The sequence below is a fragment of the Euphorbia lathyris genome, chromosome 1, assembly GCF_963576675.1.
Source record: "Euphorbia lathyris chromosome 1, ddEupLath1.1, whole genome shotgun sequence".
NCBI lineage: Eukaryota > Viridiplantae > Streptophyta > Magnoliopsida > Malpighiales > Euphorbiaceae > Euphorbia > Euphorbia lathyris.
In genome coordinates, this window is record NC_088910.1 from 124,012,503 (window position 1) to 124,029,900 (window position 17,398).

At 32.2% G+C, this 17,398-nt stretch overlaps 1 non-coding gene across 1 annotated transcript; it reads left to right on the forward strand.

Moving 5' to 3' along the window:
* Nucleotides 1–6,664: 6,664 nt before the first annotated feature.
* LOC136216299 (small nucleolar RNA SNOR75) lies at nucleotides 6,665–6,752 on the forward strand. Its single transcript, XR_010683290.1, has one exon. It is a non-coding gene; the product is annotated as a small nucleolar RNA SNOR75 (small nucleolar RNA).
* Nucleotides 6,753–17,398: the final 10,646 nt, after the last annotated feature.

The window sequence follows — 17,398 nt, forward strand, 5'->3', positions numbered from 1 at the left end:
GACGCTAGGAGCTAGTCGGGAGGACATGACCCTTCCTGATTAATCAGGGATTAATCGGAGATTAATCGGATTTGTATTTTTTGTATTTATTTATTTTTTATTAAATAAATTATTATATAAATACAATTAATATATGAATTGTACTTATTTACTGCGGAGCTCTGGGGGATCTTGTCTGGCATTAAACTCGCCATTCGCATGGGTGTTAAAAGACTTTCGGTGGAGTCTGACAATTTGGAGGCTATCAACAGGATTTCAGATAGACAGGCTGTTTGTCTTAAGAGTCAGAATCTCATTAAAGCCATCTTGAGGCTTCGTCATGCCTTCGATTCTCTTACCTTCTCTCATATTTATAGGGAGCAAAACCGCGTGGCGGATCGCTTGGCAGCTGCTGGGCATGGGGGGATGTTAGGTGTTTCTACCCTTTCCGTTCCTCCTTCTTTTCTGTTACCTTCTCTTCTTGAGGATAGGATTGAGGTCAGTCTTCCTAGACTGATCCCGGGTTAGGTTTTTGTTTGTTTGTTTTTTTTCTTCCCTTCTTACCAAAAAAAAAAAATATATATATATGAATTGTACTAAAAATAATAATATAAAATATTTAGTATATAAAAATATATATATTTTAATATTATTTATATTAATGTCCTTAAAAATATTAGACTATGCTTACTTTTTTTTTTGACAAAGTAAGACTTACTTTGTTTTTTCCACCATTGGATTGTGATGAACTTTGACAAAGTAAGCTCATCCAATAATAGAAAAAACAAAGTAAAGCTTACTTTGTCAAAAACAAAGTAAGCATAGAAGTCACCTAACAAATAGATCAATAAAATAATATTTATAACAAAGTGTGTCAAAATAAAATAAAATTAATATTCTTAAAAATAAATTTAATAGTTTAAGGTTTTTATTATTTTTTTGTTATTTAATATTTTTTAACAAAGAGGAGAGAGAGAAGAAAAAAAATAAAAAAATTAAAGAGAGATGGAAAAGATGGTATATTTGATTTTTATTTTTTATTTCAGGGTTTGTTTGTGATAACTAGATAATAAGGGGGTCAATTTATAAAAATAAATAAATATAAGGATCAAATTAACTCTTTTCTCTTTGACTTTTAACACCGTTAGTCAATTTGGTATGTGTTTGCTAACGGAATGAAGTACGTGGTACCACTTTGCAAACTTTTAAACCACACGGGTGTTGTTCGAAAATGGGTGTAACCACAAAGTTTATTTTTGTACTTTTCCCAAAAATTTAAGGATCAATTTTTTTAAAAAGGCCGACTGAGAGCCGCCTAGACTCGTCTAGAACCGCCTGAGACCGTCTAGGAAATAAAAAATCAGTCAACCGATTTATGCTGCCCTATTAATGGAAATCGGGACGGTGTTCTAAAAATCCCCACCTAGGTTAATTTATAGAAATTATATTTAGATTAAAGCGAATTTCAAGGTTAATTTATACTAAGCGAAAACATAACTTATAACCTTGATTTGTTTAGAAAATATATAACAAGTTGAACTGTAATCAATCTTTCCTCTTGGCTGAAAACCTTAATCAAATTCGATGTTTATATCTGATTAATCGACCTATCGTAATGACCAAATATAAATCCGAATTTGCTTAAGTGTTCAACGAAGTTTGCATGAGAAAATACCAAAATCTCTTTATAAATACTTTTGCATGAAAACACCCGTTAAAATTACTTAAAGAGTATCACTGGATCAAACTTAAAATAAAACAACAGTGAAGATGAAATTGAATTAAAAGATATTCATTATTTTGAGTTATAAACATCCCAAGTTAACAGATAAGAAGAAGTTTGAATGGCATTTGACTAGATATGAGTTCCGGATTGTCAATCATTTACTCAACTTCGTAGGTTTGTCAGACCGTGGGTCGCCCCTAATCTTGGTGCTTCTCGTTGAATCTTTGAAATAGCACCCCTCGGTCGATCTACGAAGTATGAACTCGACTTGAGAAAACTCTAATATAAATAATAAAATATGTATCTTGTATCACTAACTATTTGTACAACTTGTAACTTTTGTAATTTTATATAACAAGTTTGTGTAACATTTGAACTCTGAATTCTTTCTTTATTTATAATCTTCCAAGAGGTATGCTGAAGAGACGTGTCCGTTGGTGAAGGATTGCCTCTATCCGGATGAAAGGATGCGTCGTTTGGAGAAATAAACATGAAAAATGTGCTTAAACAGTTCGCTGTCACTGTAGAGATTCAAGAATCTCGTACGTGACAAGAGGGAAGAGGGAAGGAAGGAAGGAAGGAGGCGCGCATCATAGCTGCTCCTAGGGCGTGTCGTGGTCGAGATTTAGGAATCTCGGTCGTGATTCGCTACTCTTCTTTTCCTCCTTTATTTATGTGCCTCAATTCTCTGACGTGATTTTAACCAAAACTTGATTTCTCATTCATTTCTACTCCATTTTTTCTCCTATTTGGATTTTTCCAAATAATTAACACCTTGCACACAAACAACAAATACCAACGTGAAATCTTTCCAAAATAATATAATTAATATATTTTCTACATGAAATTGACATATTTATGCATACTAATTTAGGTATATTTTGGGCTTATTATGAAGGGAAAATTAAATTTTGGTGAATGAAATTCAATTTGGAAATTGATTTGGCAAGCTCTGAGTTCCACCTAAGATTAAAAATTTTCAGTTAGAGACTTGTCCATGATACGTAATTCTTCCATGTCTCGCCAATCTTCTAAAAAAAAGTTTAAATGTCTCTGATGTTTGTTGTTTAGATGGTAATATCTCCTAGGTGTAAAGGGGATATATGATGTGTCAATTCATGTTGGTAAATTACACTCATGACTACTAAACTTTATTCATTTTCCCAGTATGACCACAAAACTTCAAAACATAATATAAATTACAATCGCTTTATTCAGCAATAGTTTCATTCACCCTCCATTTGGAACTAATCCTACCTCACAAGGGACTAACACCCACCTTACTAAATGATGTCTTCAATACAGAATACAATCTTCGAACTGTTTTTCGGTGACCAGTAATCACAACAAATAGTTAGAGGACGACCAGAATCCAGCGCCCCCTCTCTGATACTTAAGTCAGAAGTGTTCTTAGGAATAATAAGTAATTTGAAAGTAATTAGGAAAGAGTTATGTATAATGAATGTACCTGGAGCAAGATTTCCAATGATATTTATAGATAATTATATACCTAAACTGTAATGCACTTTATACGTGTCAACTCCTGATTGGGTTCAACCAATCGCCTTTCCACGTGAAGACCATTGATTGGGTTAAGACTCTAATCCCTTTATGTCACTCCATAATTTCTTGCATGATCTAGGGGTTAGAAGCGTGATCTTGAAGTTCGAAGCACCCATTTGTCCACATGTGAATTTATGTACCTTCTCCTTGAAGCTTCTTATTTAACCATTCCAATGTGCTTATTTTGATATGGATCCATAGCTTAGAGCATCAGTAATGGTGGATACAACTTCTTTGTGCCACATAGACAAAAAAAAAAAAAAAAATACACTGCTAGTTAGCAACCCATTATAAAGGTTACTTACATCATCAACTTCTTTGAAAAAAAGTTAACTTTAATGATTTATTATATTTTAAAAAACTTACTTTCTTAAGACCTTATAGCAGATACAACAATTTATTGTGTGGGACATAGGTGCACAAATTCCAATCTAGTTACCTGATCTCGCGCGTTTAGTTATTTGACCAATTGGAAGCCATACGTGTATCTAGTCTCCATTAATTCTCATTTTATTGTTTTTTCTTCCAACAGATGAAAGTACACTCCCAATATTAGTGACAAACCAAATTTGTAAACAACTTTCCTAATGGTTGTATATTCCTAATATTCTGAAAACACATCCAAAATATAACCACTAGACATGCTCTTAGGTCCAATAAACTGATTTAGCCGGTCTTATTTTATTCATCATCTATCACTCTATTTAAACTTCAAATTCTAACCTTTTATAATTCAATTCTCATAATTGATTAATAATTTAGAAGTTAAAAAAATGGCGACTTAAAATTATCATAATGCTTTTATTTATCTACAATTCAACTGAATGTTATTCATCTATCTATTTATAATAGATTAATCATTTTATTTGCGTGACTTAAACATTGTATTTGCATGATTTAACAATCTATGGGAATCAACAATACACTATTTGCATGACTTGCCAATAGGCAGTACAAAAAAAAAAAAAAAAAAATATATATATATATATATATATATATATATATATATATATATATATTTTGAGAAAAATGTTTGTATTTTCATTACATGATAGAAGAAGTACAACAAGCAAAATACAAAAAATAAAACTTCACACAAGTAAAGGCTAAAGCCAATACAAGATCCACGAAGGGATGAAAAAGACTACAAAGAGCAAATAAAATCATAAAAGATATAAAAAAACATCAAACAACAATATATCATATACTTTTCGTAAATCGAAATCTGTAGAAAAGCATCTGCAATCCAAATTTCATCTTTTAAGCCATTCCGAACATTTGGATCCGAGTCCTTTTTGTTGTTGCAACCACGCAGATTTATTGATCCACGGATAAGATAAACCGTTTCCGCTCTTGCTAAATCCGATAAAGGTATAAACGACAGAATAATAGGGAACAGATACAATTCAGACGGATAAAGAAGATCCGATAAAATATATGATACAGACAAAATAAAAAACAATAATAATAAAAATTACAGAAACCTAACCCGGTAAAAGGAGGAAAAAGGAAGATAAACTTCCTTTATCCTCGTTGTAGATCATACATGTAAGGGTGTGCATTATTTATTTTTTTTTTTTTTTTTTTTTTGATAGTAATGCTAATGTTTCATTAAGTAGTAAAATTGCAAGTACAAGATGAGACCAATAACGCATAAAACCTCACATACTTATAGGCTAAGCCTAATACATAGTCCACAAGGGCAAGAAAATGACTATTAAAAGCAAAAAGGGTCATCAAAGGCACATTGAACATAAACAACAGTTGAAACATATATTTATCATAGCTCCAAATTCGCCGTGAAGCAGATGTAGACCAATCTTCAACATTTGAACCATTCTGAACCTTCGTATCTAAGTCCTTTCTTTTGCAACCACGTAGATCCAGTGATCTACGGATAAGATCTACCGTTTCTGCCCTTGCGAAAACAGAAAAAGTTACAAAAATAAAGATTTTAGCCACCAGATGCAATTCCAACGGATCTAGAGATCCGATAAGATATAGGATCCAACTAACAAGACCAACACGAACAAAAGAAAAACAACTATAAAGACAAAAAAACAAAACAAAAAAATAAAAACGGTGGGAAGTTTTCTTCTTTCTCTTCAATTAGACTGTAACAAAGAGGAAGAGAGCTAACGAAAGATCGGCGGATTGGAATGGGGCAAAGAAGAAAAAAGAAAAAGAAAGAGGCGAGAGGCGGTGGTGGGAGTTGAGGGAAGGATATGTAAATCCTAAGGTGTGCATTATTCTGATACGGTTTTAGTTACATGGACAAAATACGGTCATTTACGGTTGGACCTAGATATAATTAAATTATTTAATTGAAACCGATTCAATTTTGGTTTTTGTTCGGTTTTTTTAGTCTGAGTCTGTTACAATTTTTGTTGTATTTTAATATATTTCAGTTCAGTTTGAAAAATTATAAAAATTATAAAACTAAAAACGAATTGACATATGTTATATATGTTATGCATTAATAATGTAGGTATATTTGATTTAAATCTTTTTTTAGAGAATTCAGGTCAAATACAGATTTTTGGATCTTTCATTTATTTTCACAAATGTATAGATTTTTTTAAAAAGCCTAATACATAAATAATCCTCTAAACTTGTTCAAATGTTGCAACTGCCCCCCTCAACTTTTAATTGTAACAACTTACCCCTTAAACTTGTCCAATTGTAAAACATAACCCCAAATTGAGAAATTTTTTACCTCGTATTTGAAGCAACCGTAAAAAAGTTTTCCCGGATTCGTATCACGCCAAAGATCTGATTATCATACTCCACGAGCGTTGTAGATTTTTTATTTTACGTGTTTCTTCAATTGCAGTCCATGTCAGCAATTTAGGATTGTGTTTTACAATAGGACAAGTTTAAGGGGTAAATTATTATAATTGGACAAGTTTGAGGGGTAAGTTGTTACAATTGAAAGTTGGAGGGGGAAGTTGCAACATTTGAACAAGTTCAGGAGGTTATTTGTGTATTAGACCTTTAAGAAAAATGGTATGTATTTGATATACTTTTATTCCTATATATATATATAAAATAAAAAGTTACGGGCTGGGCTTTGTGGGTTTATAAGTGTATAGCCCAATCCATTAAGTATAACCCTCTTTACATTAACCCTAAACCTCCCCTATAAAACCCCAAATTTACCCTCGTCTCACCATCTTCTTCCTCTTCTTTTCTCTCGATTTTGTCTGCAGTTTTTTTCCTTTTTTTCTCGTTTTCTTTAAAAATCAATGTAATGTTGGATCCATGACCTGTTCGTTAGATCGGAAAATAGACTAACACCAAGGGAGATCCACCTCCAAACAAGTATGATTTCGCTTTATTTATTCTTTTTTTTTTTCAGTTTTTAAAGTTTTTGTAGCTGTATATACAATGTCGATTTCTCGGTGATGAAGAAAACAAAGATGACGAGTCCGATTAATCCATTCTTTAAATCGTGACGACAAATCGAGGCATTTGTCTGAGAGAAATCCTTTCACTGCCGCTATTAGCTTTTCTTATTTATTCTAGTGTTTGTTTTATTTATTTATTTTTACAGTAATTGAGAGATCGAAAGAAGTAATACGACGAAATCTATATCAGATCGGACATTTTCTTCTCCGGCGGTTCTTAGTCTTCACCGGTGCAGCAGCTATAATAGCAATCCGTATAGCAACACTCTTGTTTTTTTGAATACTGAGAAGAAAAGAAAATAAGTGTGTTGCTATAGGCATGCTATTTTAGCTGTATATAACCATGGTTTTTTTTTTCTTTTTTTTTTCTTTTTTTTTTCATTGATTTATAGAGAACACTGTATTGTTGTGTACATTTGGGGAAAAAAACTCAAATGAACAAAATTAAAATAGACTTTTAAAAAAAATTCAATATGCAGTTTTTAAAATTTTCTTCCAAAAGTATATTTTTATTTTATTAATTTTATCAATTTTATAATTAAAATAAACTTTATGATTTTTTTTTGGATTGGCTGTAATTAGAGTATCCTAACTTAAATTGTTGGTTTAAGGTTATACATAAAATTTTTTTTTTCTGAAAAGCTATAAAAATTATTCTTGTATTTTTACTTTGTAACCTTTATATCTTTATGGAAAATTAAGTACACCGTAAAAAAAATATAAAAAATCTGAGTTATTTGTTTAGAAAAAAATGGATATAAAGATCAAACCGGCTGAGTTTAAAATGTAATTGGTTATAAATATATTAAAAATTTATAGAAATATTTAATTAAAATTAAAACAGAATAAAATGGAAAGGGTAGACACCATGGTTACTTTATTTTTAACAAAGTAACTACTATTTTGTTTTTTTCTACTATTCGATTAATTTTCTAACTAATCATCCAATGATAAAAAAAAACAAAACAATTGTTACTTTGTCAAAGACAAAGTAACCATAGCTTGCACCGAATGAAAAGTATACAATTTTTGGTATTAAATACCCAAACAGTAATTTTTATAAAAAATTTACTCTATTTAACTTGGTTGGAAAATATTTTTTTTAATTTAGATCTATGAAAAAATAGATAAAAATCTATCATTAGTTACTTTTCTCTCGAATTACATTTCAAAACATATAATGTTACCGTTGTACACTTGCCCTTTAAAATAAAATAGGGTAAGTGTACAAGGGTAACTTTGTTTCTCTAGATATAATTCCAGAGTTAAATATATTAATTTTTTTTTTTTAAATGTTTTTTAACTCGTTAGGGCGAATTCCTTTGGGACAGGAATGCTTGCCAAACAAGTGGGAGGCAGTGGGATTCACGCCACTGCCTCTAACAATTATAAAAAAATTAAAAATTAAAATAAAATTTATTAAATAAATTGATTTATAAAAATAGAAATAAAATTTATAAAAATAAATTAATTTATTATTTTATAAAAATGAAATTATATATAAATTATACTGATATCGTTGTAGAATTTTAACTATGTACTATTGAAAATTTGAAAAAATTTGTTTAGCGGTTATTTAATACATTAATAATAGTAAAATATTTTAGACAGTGTAAAAATAATTGTGATTAATTTATATGTACATGTTTAGTTTTTTGAAACTGTCTAAAATATTTTATTGTATTATTAATATGTAATAAGATATAAAAATATCTCTAACGTTTACAACCAGGAATAGTTTTACCCCTAACGTTTAAAATAGTGTAATTTTACCTTTAACATTGGTAGTTAAGAGCAATTTACCTATAATGTTGACAAGTTAGACCATCTAAAAAATAATTTATAAAATTATCTTATCGGTCATGAATGTTATCATTTACATGTCACATTTGTATCATTTTATTACTAATTAGTAACATATCATAAACATATCATTAAAAGTGAAAAAGATTAAAAAATATACTATATTTTGTATGAGTTGGATAAAAAAAGTTACCCTATATGTAAACGTTGGGGGTATTTTTGCATCTTATCCCTATTAATATAGTTACAAAAAAAAATGTATGAAATTGTTTCAATTTATTGACAAACTGGTTTAGAATGTCTGATGTGACTAAATAACATTCAACCAAATATTTTCAAATTTTTAGTAGCGTATGGTTAAAATTGATATTGCTTGAAAATGTTAGTGTTAAATTTATACAATTTCATACGTTATGGCTAAATATTTAGTGTATTACTAACAAAAAATATATTTAACGTAGTAATAACACAGTAAAATATTTTAGACAATTTTTAAAAAAAATTGTAATTAATTTATATGTAACAGATTTTTTTTTTTGAAACTGTCTAAAATATTTTGCTGTGTAGTTACAAAAAAAAATTATATGAAACTGCTTCAATTTATCGACAAACTAATTTAGAAGGTTCAATGTAACTAAATAACAGTTAAACAAGTTTTTTCAAATTTTCAATAGTATGTGATTAAAATTAATCTTGATTGGAAATTATACAAATACAACAATATCCGTATAATTTAAATATACGGATATCGTTGTATTTATTTTATAAATTTTATTTTTATTTTTAAACTTTTTTATAATTGTTAGGGGCAGTGGCTTCACACTGCCCCACTTGTTTGACAGGAATCCATGGTGCCGTAATAAGTTAAAAATATAAAAAAAAAATAATGTATTTAATTCTGGTTGGGAAACTCCAAACAGGTGTTATGGGGTGATTTTTAACTAAAGTTTAATCCAATTTAAAAGGGAGGTACCTGATCTTTGCCCACATTAAATTTTGTATAAACCTTATTTCGTTTTGACTTTAATTAAATTTATTGCATAAATATTCCTGCATTTATTAATTCTTACTATATTTTTTTTTACCAGCTTCTCCTCTGATGTCCCATTTCCAAAATCATTCAATAATTTGCTTGATGTTTTATTTCTGTTTTCCTTTGAATAACTTTGGTTTTTTTTTTTTTTTTTTTTTTTCTGATCAATGTTTCATAGATTACAAGTCTAAGGATATTAAAGTAATTTCATATTAAATTATTACTTACGTTATTTTCTATCTAAACATTACAAAGTGTTAATATAAACAATGTGTATATCATGTGAGATAAAGAATAATAATAATAATAATAAAAATACATTTCAAGAGTACATATACATCCTCAAAAGTAAAGAAAAATGTAATTCTTTATGCATATTTCCTATTGAGAATTTAAATAGGGATGGCCGAATCTCCAAAATATTGATTTCCTTTTTCTTGTTTTTCAAGGTTTATTCTTAACTAATTAATTATATTAATAAGTTCATTTTTACGATTATAATTAAAGTTATTGTAGGTTTTTTTTTTTTTATAATTGTAATTGTTATTAATAGGTATTAATTGTGATTGATATTTTTCTTTTGCTATATACATACATGGTATTTTTATTCTTTTTGTATATTTATAATTTAGAGGACTGGCCTGAACTTTGATTTTGGAGCGCAGCTCTAGAACCCACAAATTTAAAGGGTCCTAATTTTTTTTTAATACAGTATATATTCATAAAAAAAAAATTACTAACGTATTTATTTAAATGGTACTAATTAAAATCACCTTTGTACCAATATAGTTATAATAAAAGTATTTTCTCTACTACAGCACCGCCTAAGTTATTGTAGCTGTCTCTCTAGAAAGAACGACGAAGACAGAGGAACTGCTGCTAAGCATGAGTAATACCCTTGGGGATCCGATGTCGGCCGACCCTCTTGCTTCCCCTGACCAGCGAAGTAGGAGCAAGAAGAAGGCTAAAGGCATATATGGCATATCAGAAGACTCAGGAACGACCGAATCGCTACAGTCACTGGCCAAGAGGAAAGTCACCTGGAAGAGCACGGTCTTGGGTCGATCGGAGGAGGAAGATTCAGATATGGAATTCGTTCCAGAAACTGATCCGTTTTTCAAAGCAGCGCTGCTCCAGGGCGATTCCGATGATGAAAACGAAGATGATGACGACCCTCTCTGTCCTTCCATCAAGTTGTCGGTGGAAGACAAAAAAGATCTCTGGAAGCCATGGTGCCAATCTCTTATTATCAAAGTCATAGGGAGGAAAATTGGATTTCGATATCTCCAGCAAAGAATAACTCAGTTATGGGTCAGAGAAGGAACAATAGCTCTAATTGATTTAGAAAATGACTTTTACATTGCCAAATTCTCTAGCTCCAATGATTTTGATCTAGCTATCAGGGGAGGCCCATATCTGGTTGCTGATCATGTCCTAGCAATCCAGCGCTGGAAGCCTAACTTCGACCCCTACAATGCCAAAGTGAGCCGTATCCTTACTTGGGTCAGATCCCCAGGGCTCCCAATAGAGTACTATAACCACGCATTTCTCACAAGGCTTGGAGCGAAAGTAAGGGTAGTACACTCAGTCGACAAGAAATCTGGTACAACTGAGAGAGGAAATTTCGCAAGAGTGTGTGGAAGTGGATCTCAACAATCCCCTGTTGTATAAATTTAAGCTAAGAAACACGGTATACAAGATTGAATACGAAGGGTTGCACACGATATGCTATGGATGTGGGAGATATGGCCACTCACATGAACATTGCCCTGAATCCCAAGTAGCCAAGGAAGCTGAGGAAGCGCAACGACACGCAATAGGTAATGGTTCGGATCTTGATAGAGTCATCAGTGAAGTCATTGCCAATGACTACGGCCCGTGGATGACGGCTAAAAACCCGACGAAATGTAGAGCTAAACCTCCTTCCAAAGCTGGAACGAAAGGCCCAGAGCAGACACCTATTGTTGATAGTACAAGGATAGATACAGTGACGACCCAGGAAAACAAAGAACACATTATTCTCACTAGTGAGGAAGGGGATAAGAAAGGAACTACAACAGAGAGTAGATGTCACACCCGACCCTAAACGACCTCAATTGGCATCGAGCGTGAAATAGAAAGATCACAATCAACACTTAGTAGTCTCCAAATTATCCAAATATCATGAATATCACAGTTTTCAAGAATTCCTCTTAGATATATTATAAAATAAATCCACATTCCTACTACATTAGTAATTTAAGAACCTCAATATATTTACCAACTCCATCATATTACAATTGAAATACTAAAGTTTCAATAATAATTCTAAAAATAAGCTACAACTTCCAATCCTCGCCTAATCTGTTGGTGACCTTCTATATATCTTGTACTTTCTCACCTAAAAATATTAAAACATTAGAAAACGTGAGACAGAAATCTCAGTAAGCAATTATCAACTACATAAAGTATTTATATTCAAAATAACTATATATATATATATATATATATATATATATATATATATATATATATATATATATATAGTTTAATTTTCAAAATGCATCATATAACATTCATATTCTTAAAAATGAAAACTTTATGGATTAAACCATAACAAAATACTCATAATGGTACCTTTAACCAATATGCAATTTAAAATATCAAGCTTGCTATCATTTCTCAAAATACCACACATAATCAAAAGGTAAATCACTGTAAATACTTCATACATCATATTTCGATAAATACTTTATAAACTGTATCTCAATAAAATACTTCATAAACTGTATCTCAATAAATAGTTCATCAATTGTATCCATCCGAGAGATAATCCCCGTATGTATTAATCCCCACAATATAATAGAATCGAGATATCTCATAATTTTGCCTAATCCGCATGGTCTTACTCAACACTTCTTTGTCATACCCGATAGGTGTTTCAACTGTGTATACAGGCCGCATTTCTCACTAAATACGGACTTTAATTAAAGCCACCTATCCGGATTACTCTTGATGGATACTAAAAACATTATAATTTCATAATATAACTTAAAATCAGAAATATATATATGTAAACATATATATAAAACTCATAAATCAACATCATAAAGTTTTCTCAATATTTTTACTCAACCAATTTCCAAAATATTCAATCATAAATTATTATTGTACTAAAATCACCAATAAATAATTTTATAATATACTTATCAATAACTTCAATTTCTTAAAAATACACATAAAATCATCATATATAAACTTTATTTCAATAAACCATGAGTTCATCAAAGCTACTATTTTAACAATCTTTAATTAAAACTAAAATTTACTTTGAGAAGTAAATTTACAGAAAATCACTTGATATATACTTATACATTTGTTCATAAATCAATTATTAATAAAGTTTCTCAATACACTTCATTTCTTTAAATTCAACTCTTCAAAATATCAAATCTTACACAACTAGTAATCAAATATATTAAAGTTTATCAAAACAAAATCCAAATCATGTATATATAATTATATATTATAGGTTAAAATTAACATGCAAATACATATATAATTACTTGAACTTAACTTTAAACTCATATTCAAAACTAAATCATAAACACTCAAATTAATCAAATGCATGGCAAAAATCCAAATAAAATTTTGATTTTCTGGAAAACATTGAGATATATATATACATAAAAACTCAAAAGGGTAGTTGATAGTTACTTACTTTAGCAATAATTGAGAAAATAAGCACATTAAGTCTCAAATCTGCCCCTCTAATCAGCCTAGCTCGAACCCATGATAGAATCTCCAAATCAAAATCACACCGACCACAATGTGTATTAGGATGTCTAGAATCTACTGTAAAAAATCAGCTCAATCGGACCATGCAAACTCCGGATATGAAACGATCATTTCAAGTTGGTAATTTTAGGGCTAAATGAAGAATAAAGAAGGAGAAGATGAATGATAAGGAGATGAAGATGTTTTAGGGATACACATGATCATTAGGCACGAAAATAGAGTCTTGAAATGATGAATTTCTGTTTCCAATGATGGAAAATATCTCTTTTGGTCCCTTTAAACTTTAACTTCTTTTAAAACTTACCTTAAACTTTTAATTTTACACTTAAAATATGAAATTGACCTCCAAACTATATCCATAATATCCAATTAACTCTCCAATCAATAAATAACTATAATATAACCTAATATTAGGGTATAATAACTAAAATTAGGGGCACAGGTGTGACAATAGAGGAGGCTCTCGGTTTAATATCTTATACGATATGGAGGAGGATGAGCATCCGAATACTACTGCATAAGTCATCCAAGATACAGAGAGGTAGACAAAGGATACTACTATCTTGAGGATAGAAACCATAAAAAAAAAAGAACTTGGAGTAAGGATAATGAAGACACTGGAGGAAGGAAGCCAACCAAAATAATGGAAACAATCACAACCCACCCGAAAAATAGTCAAATGAAGACTGATAGGGCCAATAAACCACCGACCAGTGACTAAAAGCTGAAGAACTACAACAACAGTCTAACCACAAGTAAGACGGGCTTCGGAGCAAAACGCTCCCCCTGAAGCTGGTAAGCTGGTTTCTAGCTTCTTTTTAACCCTTTTATTATTGTTTATGGACTGTTTAGCTTGGAATATGAGAGGTGCGGTGAACAGGAACACTCGCTTACACCTTAAGGATATGATTCGAATTTACAAGCCTACAATTTTTTCCCTTTTAGAAACAAAAGTCAGTGGTAGTGCAGCTGATAGTATTGTGCAAAAATTTAGAGGATGGAACTGTGTGCGATCAGAGGCACATGGTAGAGCAGGTGGGATCTGGGTGTTCTGGCGGGATTCTCAAGTGCAGCTTAAGGTCCTTCAAATTCACCACCAATACGTGCACTGTGAGGTAGTTCAGAATGGCAAGCTGTGGTGCCTAGTATCTGTTGTGTACGCTTCCCCTTATCTATCTGAGAGGAAAAACCTTTGGGACGAACAAATCTCAATGAGTAGGAGTATTTCTGACCCCTGGCTTCTTATTGGCGACTTCAATGACATCGGAACCCTGGATGACCAACGAGGGGGTAGTTCCTAATATACCACGAGAGCTATCAATCATAAGGCACTGATGGACGAATGTGGGATTATTGATTTCGGGTTCTCTAGCCCATGTTATACCTGGCAAAGAAGATTTCTTTCGGTTCGATTGGATAAAGTCTATGCAACATGCAGGGCAGAACAAAATTTCAAGAGGCCACATTGATCAACCTACCCTTCCGACACTCGGATCATGCTCCAATCCCTTTTAAAGCCAGCAGCTTGGTGGGAAACAAGGTGCTTCGACCTTTCAGATACCTTATAGCCTGGGAGGAGCATGCGGAGTTTGACAAAATCGTCAGCGAGTCTTGGGCTAGAAAGACTCACCCTGCGATGGCACCTACAGATTTTTGAATAAGAGCCACCAGCTGGAATAAACATGTGTATGGTAATCTATTCGCTTGGAAAAGGAGAGTGCTTGGTCGACTAACAGGGGTACAGCCTTCCGACATGATAACTGATTAAGCCAACTGGAAAAGTCCCACTTGAATGAACTTACAACACTCCTTAGGCAAGAAGAAGTATTATAGTTCCAGAAATCGCGCCGCATGTGGATCTCCGAAGGGGACCGTAACACAAAGTTCTATCATCTCTCCACTCTTTTCCGACGGAAGCAAAATAAGATTGAGGCACTTAAGGATGAACAAGGAAATTGGATGTACAATTTAGAGGATATAAGGCAGCATACTCTTTTGCTTTACAAACAGCTCTATGACAAGGAAGTTAACCCGCAAGGGGGCTTGCTGCATACAACATCGTCCTTTCCCCGAGTCAATGACACAAGAATGCTTTCCATTTTCAGACCGATTAACCAGGAAGACATTCAAACATCCCTTTTGAGATGAACCCGACCAAGGCTCCAGGGATGGACGGTCTGTCGGCTCTTTTCTTCCAAAAGCATTGGAATGCAGTGAAGGAATCGGTTTGTCATTACGTCCTCAATGTGTTTGTCGGCACTGACACTGTTGATACTGTGAATCAAACTCTCATTGTCCTTATCCCAAAGGTCCCAAACCCAGTTTCTCTCTTATAGTTTAGACCCATTAGTCTGTGCAACGTAGTGTATAAACTAATAACCAAAGCCATCACCAACAGGCTCCGCCTCTTACTACAGGATATTATCGGGGATTGTCAGAGCAGCTTTATGAAAGGTAGACAGATTGTGGATAATATTGTGATAGCATAAGAGGTTATCCACTCAATGCGTACTAAAAAGGGTAAAAAAGGGATAGTTGTGATTAAGATCAACATGGAAAAAGCATATGACAGGCTGAGGTGGGACTTTATCGATGATACCGTGGAAAAAGCCAGCATCCCTCCAACATGGTGGGCGGTGGTGTGAATGAATTTAAGGCTAACGTATGGCAGTGGAAATATAAAATTTTTAACCTTTTTCCATTAACCCAAGATCCGTTAATCGTTATTTCATATAAAGAGGGATAGAAGGAAATACCGTTTGATGAACTATCTACCGTTGCAAGCGAAGTGCCCTCAACTCTTACTCCGAGTTCACGAGCACAAAACAAACACAACCCAAAATCAAGTTAGATATCAACCGTATAAAAGCAATCAATAATAGATTTCCTCTAATCAATCAACACAAGATCAAGGAATAAAAGAAAGAGATGAAAATCAATTGAACGGAAGGAAGCGGTAGACAATCTCGTCCTCAAACTTGTGGGTCGAAATTCTCTCTCTCTCTCTCTGGCTAGGGTAGGCCAAAATTTACATAGGAGGGGGGTATAAATACTCTCTTGTATCTAAACCTTAGTTAGATAGAATTAGGTTACTGAATAAGAATTTAATTCGGAATATAATTCTTATTTATTATCTATTAATATATCTAAATATAAAGATAATAATAATAACCTTATACGATAATAATAGGAGTAATTTTAATCTCATTAAACCTCCTAACTTATTTATCCTTTTATTAATTTAATTCACAATCATAATCTAATTAGAATTGTTAAAATCAAATTAAATTATTTATGTATTTTCATACATAAAAATCGCCCCCCCCCTCTCTCTACTGGGCCTTAGTGGACTCAGTTGGGCTTCCATCAATTAATTAACATCTGTTTCTCTTTTGGGCTCCAAGTCTTATGTGTGACCCATTAGGTTCTTATTGCTTCTAGCCGTATGCAACTATTAAATTAATTTTCACAGAATTATATTTAATCTTTGCATAACGGAATGAGTACGCGAAATGTGATTAGCAAATCCGAAACATTCCCCCAGAGCTATAAGAAGACAGGTTGATTCTGTCGTTGACCTTTCCGTATTAGTTACAGTATAATTCGATCCTTTATCAACTACATCCTTGAACTGAATCTTATGGCTATGGATAATGTCAAGTCATATATAGCGAGATGTTCGTTTTACTTGTACAGGCCGAGTCAACTCCAATTAGATAGGTTAAGTGAAATTTGTATTTCAAGTCTTAAGCTATCACCTTGCAAGGATTTAGAGTCGAGTCTTCCACAAGCGATCCTTGGACGTATCTTCCATTTATCGGGAGTGACAAATGCTCAATCCAATGTATAATTATCCTGCAATTAATTCCTGTGATACCCAATGTCTGCCGTTCACACCCCAGAGTCATCTCTGTTATGGATCATGTTACAACAGGATCAAAGCATCACATTCCGTAATCCAGAATCACTAATTAACATTCCTTTGAGTCTGAGGATTGCTTATACCTATTAATACCAATGAGATGAACAGGTGACAAGGATGAATCTACCCATCCTGTTATCTCAAGTCGGGTCCCCAATCCTAATGAACTCCTTTTCATTGGATCGACG